Consider the following 18,921-nt stretch of genomic DNA (forward strand, 5'->3'; position numbering starts at 1 on the left):
AGGATTCCCCAGCATTGAGCCCAGGACTGTTAAAGCAGTCTCAAACTGGATTATTTCTGCTCTGTGTTTTGGATCTGTGTGTGTGTATAGGCTGACCACATGTACTGTTTTAAATGGTACAGTTTCCCCATCGTTTTAATATCGGTGTCAATTTTGGCCTGTTTTCAAAGGAAAATTCCCTGTTATTTTGCAAAAAGGGTTTGAAAATTCTTGTTTAAAATTGTGGCTTTCAAAACAAAAATAAATTGTGTCATGGAGTGTGAGAAGTCTTGTGATAAGGTGCTGAAAGACCGGAATTTGCTGTGTAAGTTTACTTCATGGGAGGAATATCCAGGGTACCATATTGGTGAAATCCAGTCCCCTCTCTATGGTCTAATCCACACTGCTGAAATAATCCAGGTTGAGACTGCTTTAACTGCCCTGGCTCAATGCTAGGAAATTCTGGGAACTGTAGTTCTGTGAGACATTTAGCCTTTTCTGTCAGAGAGGTCTGGTGCCACAATAAACTACAATTCCCAGGATTCTGTAGCATTGACCCAGGGCAGTTAAAACAGTCTTAAACTGGTGTGAAGTCGAAGGCTTTCACGGCCGGCATCTATACTTTTTGTGGTTTTTTTCAGGCTCTGAGGCCATGTTCTAGAAGAGTTTATTCTTGACGTTTTGCCAGCCATTGTGGCTGGCATCTTCAAAGAATGCTGGCATGGAAGAGAGTGGGGTATATGTACTGTTGGCTGAAAGGAAGCCATTTACATGTTAATCTGTGTATTGTTCTGTTGTTGAATGGCAAGGCCTCAGGGTGGTCTATTTAATTAATGATCCATTGTCTGCTGGGAAGCCCCCCTCACCCTAGGTGGTTATCATATGGACCTAATCTGAATTAACCAATGCACACTGAATATCACACTACACTTTTATAGCACTCTAATTCCACTTTAATTACTATGGCCACCTCCTGTGGAATCCTGGGATTTGCTGTTTAGGGAGGGGCATTTAGAAGCCTCAACCAAAAGAGCTCTTATGCTTCCCTGAACTACAAACCCCAGAATTCCACAGGAGGCAGCCATAGTAGTTAAAGTGGAATCATAGTGCTACAAAAGTGTAATGCAATATTGACAGTGTCAACAATACCATACATTAGGAATTGCTAAAGACATGCCACCCACTTCTCTTTTGCCTCCATTCTCCAACTGTGTAGTGATGGCTCCAAAGGGGTTTTGAAAACTGCTCAGAGGGAGCTCCAAGGAGCCCGCTCTCCTCCAATATCAGCATGAATGAACCCAATAATGGAAAAATAAGTGACAGCAGCACCTAAGTGTGAAAGAAGTCTTTCCTCATGGGATGTGTGTGTGAGTGAGTGCCATTCTGCCACTCTGTGTGTGTCTATATATGTATATATGTATATGTTTGTATGTGTGTGTATATATATTATATATGTCTGTATACAGAGACAGACATACATATGGGTATGTATGTGTGTGTATGTATATATAGATGTATATGTATGTATACACAGATACACATACATATATAACACCCACCCACACACATATATACACATACACACCCATCCACCTCCATCTCCACATATATACAGCGAAACATACACACAAGCACACACATATATGCATACACATATATATACACAAATATATATATATACACACACATACATATATACATACACAGATACACATACATATTTGTTGTTGTTGTTGTTACCTTCCTTCAAGTCAACCTCAAGTCGTGACAACGCTGTGGATGAGACATCTCCAAGATTCCCTGGCCTCCACTGCCCTGATCAGTTCCTGCAAATGCATACCTGTGACCTCTTTTATAGAGTTCATCCATCTAGCATGAGGCCTTCCTCTCTTTCTGCTTCCCTCCACCTTCCCTAGCATTATTGCTTTTTCCAATCAGTTGTGCCTTCTGGTGATTTATTCAAAGTATGACAGCCTTAGGCCCAAAACACACTGCAGAAATAATCCTGTTTGAGACTGCTTTAACTGTGTTGGCTTAGTGCTGGGGAATACTGGGAACTGTAATTTTGGGAAACATTTAGTCTTCTCTGTCAGAGAGCTCTAGTGCCACAATAAACTACAGTTCCCAGAATTCCCTAGCACTGAGCAGTGCAGTTAAAGTGGTCTCAAACTGGATTATTTCTGCATTGTATTTTGGACCTATGTATTCCTAAATATTTGTATGAGTTCTGTCACTCAATAATAATTGTTAGCTCAAAAGGCTCATGTAGTAAAACTTTTGTTATCATCTTACTTTTTCATTAGTATGGAATATTACACATCCCTGTTCTGTTTTTGTCATCCCAATGTCCCCTTTTTCTCTCAAAGAAATATGGACAGCCTATGTATGTATAAGTGTGTGTGTGTATAGAATTCAAAGACAGCATCTGAGGAAAGAGACTGAAGTCTACATTAACTCAAGCTACCACCTTCTTTCTTCCAGTTAGTCTCAAAGGCACTACAAGATCATTTTACATATATACGTGTGTGTGTGTGTGTGTGAGAGAGAGAGAGAGAGAGAGAGACCACATGGCATAGTGAGAGACCAAGCTTCAAATGCCAATTCAACCATATAAATCCACTGGGTGACCCTGGGAGAGTCACACTCTCTCAGCCTGAGAGGCAATGACAAACCCCCTCTGAAGGAACTTGCTAAGGAAACCCCATTATAGGATCTCCATAAGTCGGAATCAACTTGAAGGTACACAACAACCATGTATGTCTCTGTGTGTGTGTGTGTATATGGATGTGTGTATATGTGCATGTGGAATATGTATGAAGAAACAGAAATAGTAAAAGTGTGCTCATACATAGGATCAAACATAGATTGGAGCAGTGACTGCAGTCAAGAAATCAGAAGAAGGTTAGGAACGAGGAGGGCAGCTATGAAAGAACTAGAAAAGATCCTAAAATGCAAAGATTTTTAACTGAACACAAAAGTCATAATCATACAAGTGGGTATGCATGTCTTTAGCAGTTCTTGAAGTATGGTATTGTTGACATTGCCAATATCACACCACACTTTTATAGCGCTATGATTCCACTAACTGCTACAGCTGCCTCCTGTAGAATTCTGGGGTTTGTAGTTCAGGGAAGCCTAAGAGCTCTTTTAGTTGAGGCTTCTAAATGCCCCTTCCTAAACAGCCAATTCCAGGTTTCCCCCAGGAGGTGGCCATAGCAATTAAAGTGGAATTATAGTGCTATAAAAGTGTAGTGTGATATTCAGTGTGCATTGGTTAATTCTGATTAGGCACTTGTGTTACCTGTGTATGGTATCAGAGCAGAAATTGTCCCAAAAGCTCAGCAGACAGCAGTGAAACTAAGCAATGTTCAAAGCCTGAGGTTTTGTGTGTCTACTCAGATGAAGAAGCCCTGTTGTGTTCAGTTCAGATATGATCACTTGAAGTGTAGGCCTGAAAGCAATAAATAACCATGTAGGCCTATTAATATGTTCTTTTATTGCCTATTGTTAAAGACAAACTTTGAACAAACATGCACCGAATTAGGCTGCATAGGTTCTACTGCTAAACTCTTTACAACTAGAAAGCTGGGCATCACAGTCATATTTGGGTAATAGCGGACAGGGTGAGTCTCACTTATCCAAAATGCTTGGGACCAGATTTTTGAATATTTGCATATACTTAATGAGATCTTGGAGACTGGACCCAAGTCTAAACACAACAAATTTCTTATCTGCCTCGTATACACCTTATGCACAGAGCCTGGGGTGCCTTATATCAAATGCCAAAATCAAGGCTTGCTTTTTGGAATTTATATCTTTATAATGCTGGTATTTTCATATTATATTTATAATATTTTCATATATAGCAATAATATAATTTAGTGGCAGCTTTAGGCTGCGCTGAAAACAACTGCAGTTCCAAAGACAGTTTATTAGCAAGTAGCTGCAAAATTCATAACACGGTGCTTTACCTGAAATAAATACTGCTGGATTCTATGGGGTGTACTCTTGGGTAAGTGGTGAAGGACTGTCATGTCATTCCTTCTCCTTTTTTGGCCAAATGCAAAGTGCAAAGCTCTTACCTTCATCTCCCACTCAGACAGACAGTGCCATCCATTCAAGGCCATTAAGTGAGCACCCTCAGCTCTCTCTAGCTGTAGATGAAATTAGAAAGAGAATATCATGTTGAATGTCCAAAGAGTATATAAAGTGAGGGATGCTGTAAACACATAGCAGTACAGTGGACCCTTCTTATACGCTGGGGTTTGGTTCCAAGATCCCCCATGTATAACAAAATCCGTGTATGCTCAAGTCCCATTAAATATAATGACATAGCAAAATGGTGTCCCTTATAAAAAATGGAAAATCAAGGTAAATTTATACTTTTTTGAAATATTTTCAAACCGTGTATGCTTGAATCCGTGTATAAAAAATCAGTGTATATGAAGGGCCGACTGTAGTAGGTAACAATTTGATTCTGCCAATCTATTAACACAGTAGTTATGGCCAAGAGAGAGCGTTCCCTCATAGATCATGATGTGGCAGTTCAATGAGGAGGCACCCACAGAAGTAATCATTGAAGACCAGGCCCATTCTCATTATTGGAAGAAGAGAACTACAAAGTCCATACCTGAATATCTTCCAAGAAAATGTACTTGCAACAACATTTTATTGTGGGAAAAATACTGCTCTTTATTTTCTGGCATATTTATCATTTATGTATTTTATATGGAGAGAGAACATGTTGTATAAACATTAGTAAAGACAGCCCCCCACCCCCACCGCCCAACAAACCAAGATGTTTTAAGAGTACATCTTTGACCCTCTGTCCATGTTTTTTTGCTGGGTGGGCAACTGTGGAAGGTTATAGGGATATACTTGCCTCTAGGAGGCCTTGGAAGGCTTAACATGCTCCCACAATAAATAAATAAATAAATAAATTTTGTAACTGTTTTGACCCCCCCCCCCCCAAAATTCTGTATGTATGGAGGCATTTTCTCATGTTTTTGGTGAGTTTTTCTTAAGGCCTCTTCTTAAAGGCCTTCTTAATAGCCCAGAGGGGCTGAAAAACATGGTGGAAATTCACCCCATAGCCCCAGTGGACATTTTGGAGCATTTGGGAACAATTTTTAATTAATTAATTAAAAAATTAAAAATAATTAATTTTAAATAATTACCCACAGGGACACGAAACAGGATGGAAATGCCCCCAACGCCCCTACAGTGCATTTGGGGCCATTCATTCTGGAACAAAACACTATTTTGCAAACTCACCATATATTCTTGACTATGAATTGACCTTATGTATAAGTCAAGGGCAAGTTTGGGGGCCAAAATTATGGATTTTGATAATACCCAAGGATAAGTTGAGGGTAAAACTGAGGGGCATGTAACAAAGGATATAAAGAGCAAAGCAAAGGAAAACAGTGCAAAAGAACTTACAAAATTCCATGCTTTCTTTTTTAGCCCAGGCTCAAACCTACAAAATCATACATGTGTTTTATTTCAACAACTCTATGATGCTATGATTCTATGATTCACACAAAAGCACTATGTCTAATATGTGTGTCCCCTGTACAAGATTGGAAGCCTATGTTCCTGAAGTGCATGGAATTTTTGAGACCCAGTAGAGGGCACTATCCCTCTCAATGTACTCTGATATGCCCTGGTTAGAACTCCATCATGCTGTAATCATTAGATTTATGGTTGCCAGCTTTCAAGTTAATTAGTGTGAAAGTTCATGCTGCCAACTAACTTCTTTGACACTTGAGTTAGTCTCAAAGGTGCTACAAGATCTCTCTACATACCAGCTCATACAGCAGATGCTGTCGGCCGTCCCAACACCGTCCTTCACTGCAGGACAGATCTGTTTATTTCACATGGCCTGTCCCCTCATTTCTTCTATGCCATGAGGTATAAAATTCTGTTACTCAATGTTGAAGTACACTCCAGCTGCCAGACTAACTGGTGTTTCTATGTGAAATGGGTATATCACACGTGCACCTGGTCCTTTGTCTCAGGCAATGAATAGGCTATAACAGAAGTAAAGAGGTCTGATCTTAACATTTTATAATTATAATGGTGATCCCCCCTTCTCCTTCTTCTTCTTCTTTTTTAATTTCTCCATTTCATCTGAAATGTTGAAGGGTATAGTCCTGGTTTAGACTGGGTTCTTCCTGACCCTGATTTACCAAATTTTTGTTGTTGTTGTTGTTGTTTTGCCATTACTGCCCCATCTTGCCGAATATACTATTTGAGAAAGTATAGACAAAGGAAAATACAACACTTTAACTATTAAATATTAATTATTAAAAATTCTGTTTTGCAATTATATGGTAAGAACAAGGATTTGTTCCTCTGTTCTCTGGTGGAATATAAGAACAGAAGGTATAAAGCAGTGTGTCACTTGTAAATCCTCATCCATGTAGGAACAGTACTAATGTTTGAGGTGGGAAGAAGGAAATGCCTTTATTTGTTTTATATGCTTGCAAATTATACTGAAACATTTGGCCTCCTCTTGAATACCACTGGAATGTTTTCCCCAGAAAAGGACATGTTAAAATAAATTCATTATTTCAGCTATGCACTTCAGTGTTTCCTGTTGTGTGTTTGCTTCTTTTGATTTAAAAACAGGAATGGGGAATATGTGCATTTTCAGATGTTGTTGGATTTTAGCTCCCATCAGCCCCAGTTACTTGTGAGGAATGATGAGAGTTACAGTACAACGATACTGGGAGCTTTCCAAGTTCTCCATCCCTTATTATAGGATTATATATGCACTTTTAGCACCTGATGGCTATAACATCTAACAGTGGTGTGCATGTGTGAAAGCACCATCACAGAAAAAAATTCCATAAACACACATTCCCACATATAATATTCTTCAAACAACAGTGAGCTGTTTCATGGAGTTCTGTTACTCAAGACCAATATGAAAATTATAATAAATCCCTATTGCATTAATGGGTGCCCCCACATAGGGACTATACACATTCCACAACACCATAGACTGTGATGATTGATGTCATTCGTCATCACAGCCCATAGTGTTTGGGAACATATACAGCCCTTAAGTGGAGGCACCCATTAATGCAAAAGAAATTGTTCTAAATCTCATATTACACTTTAGTAGCATTACATCATCAGTTCATGCTGCAGTATGTTTTGGGGAGTTCCTATGTGACGTATTTTGTTTTAAAAGCTTTTCCCTGGCAAAGGAAAAAAGAGTTATACCGCACTACCTTCTTCCCAGTCTCTATTGCAACATGTAGCTAACATTAATGGAAATTGAGGCTTGTTTGCAACTTATTTTATGCTGATTAATAGAAATGACGGGAAAAATGTTGGTCCACATTTTAAAATTTGTGGATTCCTTTCTTGTGGATATTGTGAAGATGAGAAAAATTAAAACTGCAAGGTTAACAGTAGCGCTGGTGCTATAGGTGCTATAACACAAATCCCCATCCCAACACTCTATGATATGACAGTGCCAGTAATAGGGGAATATTTCTATTACTTTTCCCCTTAAAATTAAAAAATAGTGTGCAGAGAAAGAAGTAGGACTAAATAACACAGTTATGTGGATGATCTGATCCTATGCAGTGAAGACAAAGCACATAGTGAAGAGGTAATCCACAAGAAATCTCAAGAAAGAGATTGATATCAAGAATTTGGGAGACATCTTACACTAGAGTGCAAATACAAAGAGACAGTGATGGAAGTTTCTTCCTGAATCAAAAACAGAAGATACTGGATCTTCTAGACTGTCTTGGTCTGCAAGATGCAAATGCTATGCCAACTCCAATGGTAGTAGAATTCTTAAAGGACATTAAGTTATCTGAAACTTAGCAAAATGGAGACAAGTATAGGACTGCAGTTGGTAAACTCCTATACATTGCCAGCTTCACCAGACCTGACATAGCAAATGCTGTTGGCTTCTTATGTAGAATGGTCAACTCTCCTACTGAAAGAGATTTCATTGCAGATAAGAGAGTTGACAGATATTTAAAAGGAACAGCAAATCACAAGTTAATGCTGCCAGCCTGTCACAAACCACATCTGATCGTTTACGTGAATGCAGACTGGGCTGCAGATCTGGCAGACAGAAAATCAACCACCGGCAACTTGATCTTCTATGGTGGAGGAGCTGTAAGTTGGACAAGTAAGAAGCAATCTACAATTACAAACTCTTTTACTGCTTGCAGAGTGTGTTTCAGCAAAAGCAGCATGTGACAAAATCAAATGGCTGGACTTTGAGATCACAGAACCCAAAGCAACAATCTTGATGCAAGATAATCAAAACTGCGTCAAGAATTCTCAGAGTTAAAAGCCACTCAAGAAGAAAATTGACATTGCTTTTCATAAAGTAAAAGAAATGTGTAAGAATGGACTTGTCCAACTGGAATTGTGCAACACTGAAGAGATGATTGCCAACACCCTCACTAAACCTCTGCCAAAAGATTGATTCTGGAGACTATTTAGGTCTCTTTCTCTCTTTAAGACTAACTCTCTGTCTCTCAAGATTCTAAACTGTTAGTCTTAGGCGGGTTACAGACCGCCGAAAAGCGGCGGTCTGCTGCCGCCGCTGGTTGCAACATCCGGGAACCGCAGTAGCCAAATGGCGCGGTTCCTGGACACTGCAAAGAAGGAGCGTGAAAATCATGCTCCTTCTTGCACCCTGGAAGAGACGCCACAAGTGCCGAAGCGCGCACTCGCAGCGTCATTTCTGGGGCGCGACGTGCGGACACAGTGCATCCGCTACATCAAGATGGCGGCGGCCATGTGGAACGGCCGCCACCATTTTGTACAGACTGGGCCTGTATTAGGGTTAGGGGCGTCAGGAAGTGATGCCCCTTTCTAACCCTAATACGGACCCAGTCTGTATTTTCAGGCCCGTCTGTAACGGGCCTTAGTTAGTCTCTCTAGTCTGACAGTTAGTCTAACAGCCTCTTCTCTGTCTTCCTGCTATATTAACACCAGTAAAGGTAGGATTTAGTTTGTTATGCGTTTATTTATTAAAGCCATTATTATTAGTTTTTAAAACTAGAAATGATTATTTAGAAAGACAGATTCAAAATAATAGTCTGACCCACACTTTCGTTGTCCTGCTGATGAAAGTTGAACTCTAACAAGTTTAATTTTCATACCTGCATATTTTAGTTTCTCTTTAAAAAGGTTAACACCCTGGGAAACTCAAATTGCACCCCACATGTGGCCCTGCAGATGTTGTTGTGTTGCAAATCCCAGCATTTCTAGCCTCCATAGTCAATAGTGAGGAATGCTGAGAGTTGCAGTCCAACAATATATGGAGGGCCACATCATCCCCACCCCTGCCATAGGTCTGCTTGCCTTGTAGAGAACTTGCTATAGGAAATCTGACTTCAGAAACAGGTTAGAGGACATTTCAACTAACCAGAACTTTTTGCTACAGGTGTTGAGGTGACCACTGTTGAACAAAATAATTTCAGAGTAAGCTCCACCATTAAACTACTGAATTACAGTTAATCTAAAAAATATTTTTAAAATTATTTGGGTCTGAGTAGAAAATACATTTTTGTCCCATTATAAGGAACTCAGCATTGTTAATATGACTGTATTAGCACCAGTTTTCATGGGTTAAGGATACGAGAATCTAAGTGACCTTTAAAAATTACTAACTACAATTTGTTCTTGTGTGCCTTCAAGTAATTTCTGATTTACGGCGAACCTAAGGCAAAACTATCATGGGGTTTTCTTGGCAAGATTTCTTCAGAGGGAGTTGGCCATTGCCATCCTCTGAGGCAGAGAGAGTGTGAGCTGAGATTTGAATCCATATCTCCAGAGTCATAATCTTCACACTCAAACCATTACACCACACTGGCTCTCTACTAACTGCAATACACCTGTGTGATTTTAGAAAAAGGAGTATAATCCTAGACCAAAGCCAACATGCAAATGAAATGCCCCTCCATTTCCAAGTAGTTCTCTAGAGAAAGTGTTCAGTAGTGAATGAAAATGTCATCTACTGATCTTTGTGCCTCTGTCATTTCACCTTGATTTCACTATTAGGTAACATGGCTAATTTCAGGTTCAATAACATAAGTAAAAATAGCCTTAGCAGCACACTCCCTTGATCTCTCCCTCATGAACTCACTTGAACCAATTTAAAAGCTGGAAGCCTTGGAGACGGCTGTCTCATGCCAAGTCACACTACAAGGTTACCGTAACCAACCACCTCGCCTTCCCTTGCCTACAGGAAGCATGCAGCTTGATGCTTCAGGATTTTACAGCAATTCAGAGAAACAAACATTTCCTTCTTTCTCTTTCATTCTCTATGACTTCCCCAGCACAGTATGTGCTACTCAACTTTTTAAGGTGCTTTTTCTGAGTCCCTTATTTAGAAAATAATATTTGGGCAGGGCTCACTTCTTCAGCTGTTTTTGGCTGCAGAATTAGTGCAGTTTAACACTGCTTGAACTAACATGGTTCCATGCTATGGAATTCTGGGATGTGTCATTTTGCGAGCTCTTTAGCCTTGTCTATCAGAAAATTCTGGTTCCACAACAAACTACAAATTCCTGGATTCCACAGCATGGAGTCATGACAGTTAAAGTGGTGTCAAACTGCATTAATTCTGTAGTGTTGTTGCACCAGACTTTGCCTCTGAAATCAAAGCAACACATACCGGAGCATCCCTCTTTTGGACTGGAGCTTGTATTTGTAGTGACAGACGGAAATGAAAAATGGAAGGAGGAAAACAGTACCCTTTCTGAATTTAATACCGTGGAACTGTTTTGCTTTGCTTCAGAGAAGTTATGGTCATGTGTACTGTGAATTTGCTCTCTGTGAGGTAGCTCAAGTTTATCTGAAATCAAATCTCATTGTGTTAACTGCTGTTTATTCCATGGTGACTATATATAAGAATGCAGATGTGTACTGAAGATAATAATGGTATTAATCACCCACTACCTTCTTTTAACCACAGCATCCCTAGTAATGGTAAAGACTGTGAATGAATATGAAGCCAATTTCACAGCTGGTATCCACAGTTTTTTGTGGGTTTTTTGGCCTATGAGGCTGTGTTCTAGAAGAGTTTATTTATTCTTGACATTTCGCCAGCAGCTGTGGCTGGCATCTTCAGAGAAAGGAGAAGATGCCAGCCACAGCTGATGGCGAAATGTCAGGAATGAACTCTTCTAGAACACAGCCTCATAGCCCGAAAAAACACAAAAACCTATTGTGAATTAATGTTTTTTCCCCCTCTCCTTTCAGTACATGCTTTTAGATGGAGGAATCCCAATGCTATGCATTTCATTAGTAAGCTATGACATTTGTTCTCCATCCTTTGATCTGTAGCTCTCCAGGTTAGCTAACAAAATATTACAATGGCAAGGCATGCTAAACATGCAAGAAATATAACCAATAAACCCAGCCATAATACAAATGTTCAATGAACCTCAAAGATTATTTGAGAAGTAAAGATGGCAATTTACAGCGCTGTATCATTAAAGTTTAATAACAAAATAATAATAAAAATAGCCACAGCCTCATATTCAGCTGAGGATGAGGGGAACCACTAACTAAACTCAATACTTGTTGGCAGTCCACACACAGACACAATTAGTAGGTTACTACCAAATATATCTCATTACTGGAGAAAAATCACACAGTCGTCGAGTTGATAGGTTGGAGAACTAAAACTGATTCTCTGCCTCTGTATAAAAATCAAAAACTTGGTTTATTAGGAAGATCAGAAATTTTACTTATTTAAAGTATGGTGGACACAAAATGAAACAACAACAACAACAACAACAACAAAATGTTCCAAAATTCACACAGCAAAATTAATTCACACTTTGGCTCCCTCTCCCCAGTCAGCTGGCACACAGGATACCGGTTACAGATAAAAGAGTACAGTTGTCCCTCCATATTTGCTAGGGTTAGGGGAACAAGACCCCCGTGAATATGAAAAAACCGCAAATAACAAAAACACTGTTTTTACCTGAGAGGACACCTCTCTAGGAATCTTTAGGTCCTCCAGTGCAACTCTGTGGTCAATGTCCAACATACACTGACCATAGAATGGCACTGGAGTAGCTACAAATGGTCTTTCAGTGGAACTTTTAGTTAAAGTTGACCACAGAGTTGCACTGGAGGACCTAGACAGTCCTAGAGAGAACATATTAATGAAATCCGTGAATAATCAAAGCCGCAAATATGGAGGGATGACTGTACTCATAATTCCTAAGGCATCTTGAAAACATAAAGGGTACTAGCCCTGGCTTGCTAACAGACACTATCAGGGTAATAGGAAAATGTTGACTCTCCCTTTTCCTAAAGCCATTTCCACTAGCCCTTATCTTCTGCCTTTCCAAGGGCAGAACTGAGTAGGATGAGCCACTGTGCTCCAGATATTGTGAAACAAGAAAGCAGAAAAAGGGATATCATTTGATGCAAAGTGTTGGCTATCAGCAGTTGACACAGGAAGACAAACACTGATTGTGTAATATCAGAAATATGGGGAAACCCATGCCGGGGTACTTAACAAATACTTAACCTGTACGTAGAGAGAACCTGTAGCACCTTTGAGACTAACTGAAAGAAAGAAATTGGCAGCATGAGCTTTCATGGACTTCAGTCCACTTCTTCAGATGCATCTGACAGTCCACTTCCTCAAATTGATTAGAAGGAGTAGACTAAGGCCGCCGCCGCTGTTTGCTCCGTAAGGGAGCCGCTGCAGCCAAACTGCGCGGCTCTGTTACGGAGCAAAAAAGAAGCTCCAAAATGGAACTTCTTTAAGCGGCGCCTCTATGACATCGCGAGGCGCCAGGGGCGGACTCGCGACGTCATAGACGCAGCGACACGTGCGGACGCACAGCGTCCGATACGTAAATATGGTGGCGGCCGTGTGGAACGGCCGCCGCCATATTGTACGTACAGAATACGTACTAGGGTTAGGGGGGTGCAGAAGCACCACCCCTTCCTAACCCTAGTACGCATTCATTACGTACTAAATGGCAGTCTGTAACCCGCCTAAGTCTACAAAAGCTCATGCTGCCAACTTCGTTATTTCACTGAGTCTCAAAGGTACTACAATATCTCTCTACGTATTTAGGGACGCCATATCCTGCCTGCAGGCGGGACAGTCCCAGTTTTGGTGGTCCCAGCCCAGTCCCGGCCCGGTTACCGCCGATTCATGGTTTTGGGCCCGGGCCCTGGGCCAGGCCCACTCATCTGGCCTTCACTGTGAGCATGCGGCCGCTCATGCAGCTGGCCACCTGACTGGCCGTCCAGCCAGCCAGCCACCTCCGTCTCCGCCTCCGCGTGCTCCCGTGGCGGCCACCCGCCACCTCTTCCTTTTCTGCGCGGCCATGTGACCGTGCTGCCCGCCCTCTTCCTCCTCCTCCTTTTCCTCTGTGCTGCCCACCTACCTCCTCCTCCTCCTCCTCCTCCACCTCAATCACACGGCCGCGCTGCCCGCAGCACTTGCTTGGGCTGCTGCCGGCACCAGCTCACGCTCACCCTGCTTGCACACCTGCGTGCAGGGCTATAAAGGGAGCGCTCGTCCCCTGCCTTGAGGCTCGCTGGCCAATGGCAGAAGAGTGAGGGCGGGGCTGTTTCCAGCCCCAGCCTGCCATTGGCCAGCCTCAAGGAGGAGGTGGAGCCTTGGAGGAGGAGGAGTGAGCCTCTGGGCCAGGAGGAGGGAAAAGCGCCCTTTCTTGGTGCATGGCACCAAGGAGGAAGAGGAGGGTGCCCATTTTCAAAGGTTTTTCCCCCCTCAAAAGTGTCTTTTTGTGTGTTTTGGGTGCTTTAATGCTAACAGGTCTGCCTTGTTTAAACAATGATAGTGATGATGATGATTATGATGATATCAGTCAGCTTCTGAGGCATGCACTCACTCTTTCTGAAGTTGAGACAGTGTGACTTTCCAAAGTGCCTTTTCTGTTTGTTTTGGGTGCTTTTAATGCTAACAGGTCTGCCTTGTTTAAACAATGATAGTGGTGATGATGATATTGATATCAGTCAGCTTCTGAGGCCTGCGCTCACTGTTTCTGAAGGTAAGAGAGTGTGAATTTCAAACATCTGAAATATGCAAGAGGCCATGTTAAATAAAGCCATGTTCAATGCCCTTATGTGCTTCGTCTGTGTTTTGGAATGGAGGGGGGGTGTTTGGCCAGAAAGGGAAGTACATTTCTGCCATCTGTCTAGGAATAATGCCAAAATATCCTCTATTTTGAGCATGCCTAAGAAACATGCATTTATATTAATGCTTTTTTAAATTATTAATTCTTTTTTAGTTGTTCACGTGTCCTCCATTCTAAAAATATGTTCTACATTTGGGGCTAAATTTTGTCCTACATTTGTCCTACTGGAGGTTGACAGTTATGGCAACCCTATACGTATTGATTCTACAGACTAACACGGCTATATCTTTAAATACTTAATCTGACAAAGAGCAAAGGATAGGTTTGGGGAAAGGGGCTTGAGCGGGTTTGCTCATTATGTAACAAAAGCTACACAACTTCTCAATTAGAAATGAGGCCTAAAGCTTTGGAAAACAGAGCCTTAACCAAAATCAAGAAAAATAAAACTTGAGATTTTACATGATAAGTGTTCAGTGGATACCGTGGACTGCTAAAAAGAACAATAACTGGGTCGTAGCACAAATCAAGCCTGAACTCTTCCTAGAAGCCAGGATGGTTAAACTGAGACTGCTGTACTTTGGTCATATCATGATAAGAAATATGCCAAAGTGTGGCCCTCCAGATGCTGTTGAACTGCCACTCCCAACAGTCTTCGTTATTTAAGGTATATCCCACGGTATCCACGGATTTTTTATTCACAGATTCAAGGATCCATGGTTTGCAGATATTTTAAAAAAAATCCAAAAGCATTTTACCAAATCTCAGCGGATACCAAGGGCCCATTATACTAATAAGGACAGTTTCAAACTTCTGTTAAATGAAACAATTTAATTGGAAGACAATGGGAATTTTAATGTCATTTTACTGATACATGCCTGAAAGCAGTAAAGCATAAAGTCATCAGTACTTGCAGAAGTGCAATATGTTAGAATTTTGTTTACTTTTTCTTTTTCATAATTGCTCATTTAAAAATCGAAATTGACCGGTCCACACCCAAGTGACTCTCCAAACAAGTATAATGAGTGAATGGTAGTCATTATAGCAGTACAGTATTACCACTTTATTTGGTTGGGGGGGAAATGTTGTTATGCTCCCATTACTATGCCAAATAAAGTGTTACCGATAATGTCATTTCTTATGTCACTTCCAAATTCTAGGAGACACATGTGGCCTTATCATACATAAAACAGGAGTCCCAATTCGAAGCACTTCCATAGCGAGGGTGAAGCAGGGCCACTTTGAATCCAAGGCAATTCACGTGATGAATTATCACACGTGAAGAACTTAATTGTGATGATTCCTGAGTGAAAGCAGAGTGAGAGCACTTTGAATTACCACACTGGTACATACCATGCGAATTCAACTATTCAAATTGGCACCCTTGCGCATGCTATGTGAGACCTTTTATGCTTCCGGGATGAAGAAGGGGGCCACTTCCTGGTTCCACTTCCATGTGAATGCAACCCTCACGTGAATTGTTCCTGTCATTTCTCCCCCCCAGCCTCCGATGGCCCCCTCCTTTGCTCCCATCTTGAGGCCATGGAATTCTGGGAGTTGGAGTTTGTTGTGGGGTCTTTGGCTTGAGGCTATGGAATTCTGGGAGTTGGAGCCTCTGCCTCAGCCTCCGGTGGACCCCTTCTTTGCACTCATCTCTCCCTCCAGCCTCCCTGTTTCATTCCCTTCACCTCTGACATCTACATCTAAATGTACCCTTCCAAGCACTGGAAGAAAATGGAGCAAAATTGCAGCGCAGCATGATGGGAAATGTGGGACCTTGGAGGTTTGGTGGGTGTAGGGTTGCCATAACCCGGCGGCCCCCATGACAATCACGCTTTTGGGGGGCCCCTCCTGGTCCCGGTCCAGTTTGGGCCCCCACCCGTGCCTTGTTCCCGGTTTGGGGGCCCGCTCTGGCCATTGCTGCTGCTGCTAATGCGGCTGCTGCAGCGCCAACCCACCTCCTCCTCCGGCTCCACCTTCCTCCTCCTCGGCGGCAGAAGCGCCGCTGCCACCGCGCCTCCAGTGTGAGGGCTTGCGCGCGCCACCCAGGCCTCAGCAGAGGCCAGTGTCAGCACGCGCACCTGCCCCGCTTCCCTCCGCACGCACCTGCCCGCTTCCCTCCGCGCACGTGTGCCAGCCATCATAAGGAGGAGGAGGGGGGAGAGGAGGAGGAGGAGGAGGAGGAAGAAGCCGGAGGAAGGGTGCCTGAAGGCCAGGGCAGAATTGGGCCAGAGGAGGAGGAGGGGTAGGAAAGCTGAGTCAGTGGCCATTAGGTTTGCCTTGGTATTTTGGGGTTTTTTAATTATATTTAAAAATATAAAATACTTATTTTATTTATTTTTTTTAATTTTTATTATTGCTTTTTATTTTATTTTATTAATTTTTATTATTGCTTGTTTTTGTTTTATTTTATTAATTTTTATTATCAAATATATACACCCCTGCCTTGTTTTTTATTTATTTTTTCATTATTTTTTATTATTAAGTATATGCAAGTGCATTTTCTGTGTATTTATGGTGCTTTGAATGCTAACAAGTCTGCCTTTCTTGGCCAATGATGATGATGATGATGATGATGGTGATGGTGATATTGATATCAACAAGCCTCTGAGGCACGGCCAATGTAACTTGCTGTGCTTTTTACAAACTCATGCGCAGTGAAGAAAAACCGCAGTCCCTTGACCAAGTACACACTTCTGAGAAGTACAGTTGAACCCGAGGGCAAGTACATTCCTGCCATCTGTCTAGGAATAATGCCAAAATGTCCTCCATTTTGATCATGCCTAAAAACATGCATTTATATTAACATTTTTTTAAAAACCTCAATTTTTGCACATCCTCCATTTTTATAAAAATGTGTCCTACATTTGAAAATGTTGCCCTACATTTGTCCTATATTTGTCCCGGTTTGGAGGTCCTCACTTATGGCAACCCTAGGTGGGTGTACCAGACAGAAGCAAAGTTGCATTCCACACCAGACCAATTCGGAGTGAAATCAAAGTGAGCTTGGAAGCAACTTCTGTGAATTCGTTTATTACCAAATTCACCGAAATGAGGAGTCACTTAGGATTCACTGCAGAAGCGTCACGGAACAACCCCCGTAGAAAGCAATCACGTGATATAATACATCGTGTGAATTCGCATTGTTGGACCTGCAGTCACATCAGATCAGAGCTGCAAAAAAAAAACGTGTGATAAAGCCCATGCACCCTATAACTGGTCCTAAGTCAATAGTATTACCATAGCATTCTGGAGTAGCCAAAATTTCTGCAAAATTGTCAAATTTTTGTTTTCAAATGCAGCTTCTCATAAAACACATTAGAGCTAGCAAAATGGGATGTAACTAAAGCATGACCAGAGCTTCTAGAGATAGGTGTACTTTATTAGTTGTGCAAATGTTCTCCTGACCACTGCCCAAACCTGGGCTAACAGGTCCATACCTGAATCTAACATTACACACAAATTGTAAACCTGAACCTTCAAAGGAAATATAAATAACCCCATCAAGTAGAAAGCACAGTCTCTGTTTTGTGTGGATTAAACTCCATTTTGATGACCATTATTCCCTCCATTACTGACATCAGATATTGTTTTGGAAGCAGAACAGCTTTTGGAGATTTTTAATGTAAAAAAAGAGCTACAGCTAAATTCTTCCTAGCAATCTAAAAGTTCTAGATCATTTCATTAATTTCTGATAATGAACCCACCCTTTCATTTTAAGAAACTATGATCGTCAGAGGGGATGTAAATCCTTCTGCTTGTCCCAAAGAGAATCAACTGATTGAATGAATTACTGAAAGGTAAATTAACATATATGTAAATCCCATTGATTCAATGGGTCTACTGAAGGACTAGCAGCTGGATTTAGGCCTGTGAAGAAAGTAGCTAGGCTAACCTGCTGACGTTTATATTTCTATATCCATGTCTGCTAAAATGGGAGGGAAGAGATTCAGGTTCAAAGCAACTGCTCAGGATTTTATAATTATTTCAAGGCCAGAGTCCTGTGAAACAGTGATAATAGTTTTTATATATTGTGTTACCCTTACTTACTTGCGTCTGATAAACTCTAATATCAATGTCTTTTATTTTAATATCTTCCTAAACCTGGAGGGAAAAGCTGTCTGTTCAGCCACTAGCACCATACTTTCTTTAGAAGAACAGAATCACAGATTTGGAAAGGGCCCCATAGCATAGACTATCCATCCAACCTTCCCACCCCAATGCAGGATCCCCGGCTAGAGCAAGCAAGACATTTGGAAAACATTCAGAAAAAGAGACCACGGGGCTGTGCAGGCTGTGGCCTACAGCTGCCTCCATCTTCCCCAGATCAAGGCTGCAGCAACCGCATGCCGCGGCCCCAATCTGGCCTTTGCGTAATAGCCACAGCGCTGCGGCTTTAAGGCTCTCCTTTGGCACTGCGTCATGTAACCATAGCGCCAGAGCAACGTGACACTACGCGCCATGTGGAGTGGTATGTGGCATCACACCACCATGAGGGCAGAGTCGGGGCACGCGTTGTATGTATGCCATGCCCAACTCCACCTCCAGGATAGCCTTAATGGCCGCTCTGCACAGCTCCCACAACGCCTCATGGGATTCTGGGAAGTTCTGCCAATATATAAAGAGAAACCCCCCATTTGGTTATGAGTTATACTGATATTTTTTTTCCTTCCCTTTATAGCATAATCCTGTCCATATTGACTTGAAAGTAATCCTCACTGCATGGAAATAATTCTATTGTGTTAAGTAAGTGTCTAATGGGTCACATTCCTAGTTTTTACCTGTATATAGTGTCGTACCAACTTTCCCCCAAGTTCTCTCA

This window comes from Sceloporus occidentalis, unplaced genomic scaffold (genome assembly GCF_023333645.1).
Source record: "Sceloporus occidentalis isolate IW3139 unplaced genomic scaffold, rSceOcc1.0.p SCAF_1, whole genome shotgun sequence".
Taxonomy (NCBI): domain Eukaryota; kingdom Metazoa; phylum Chordata; class Lepidosauria; order Squamata; family Phrynosomatidae; genus Sceloporus; species Sceloporus occidentalis.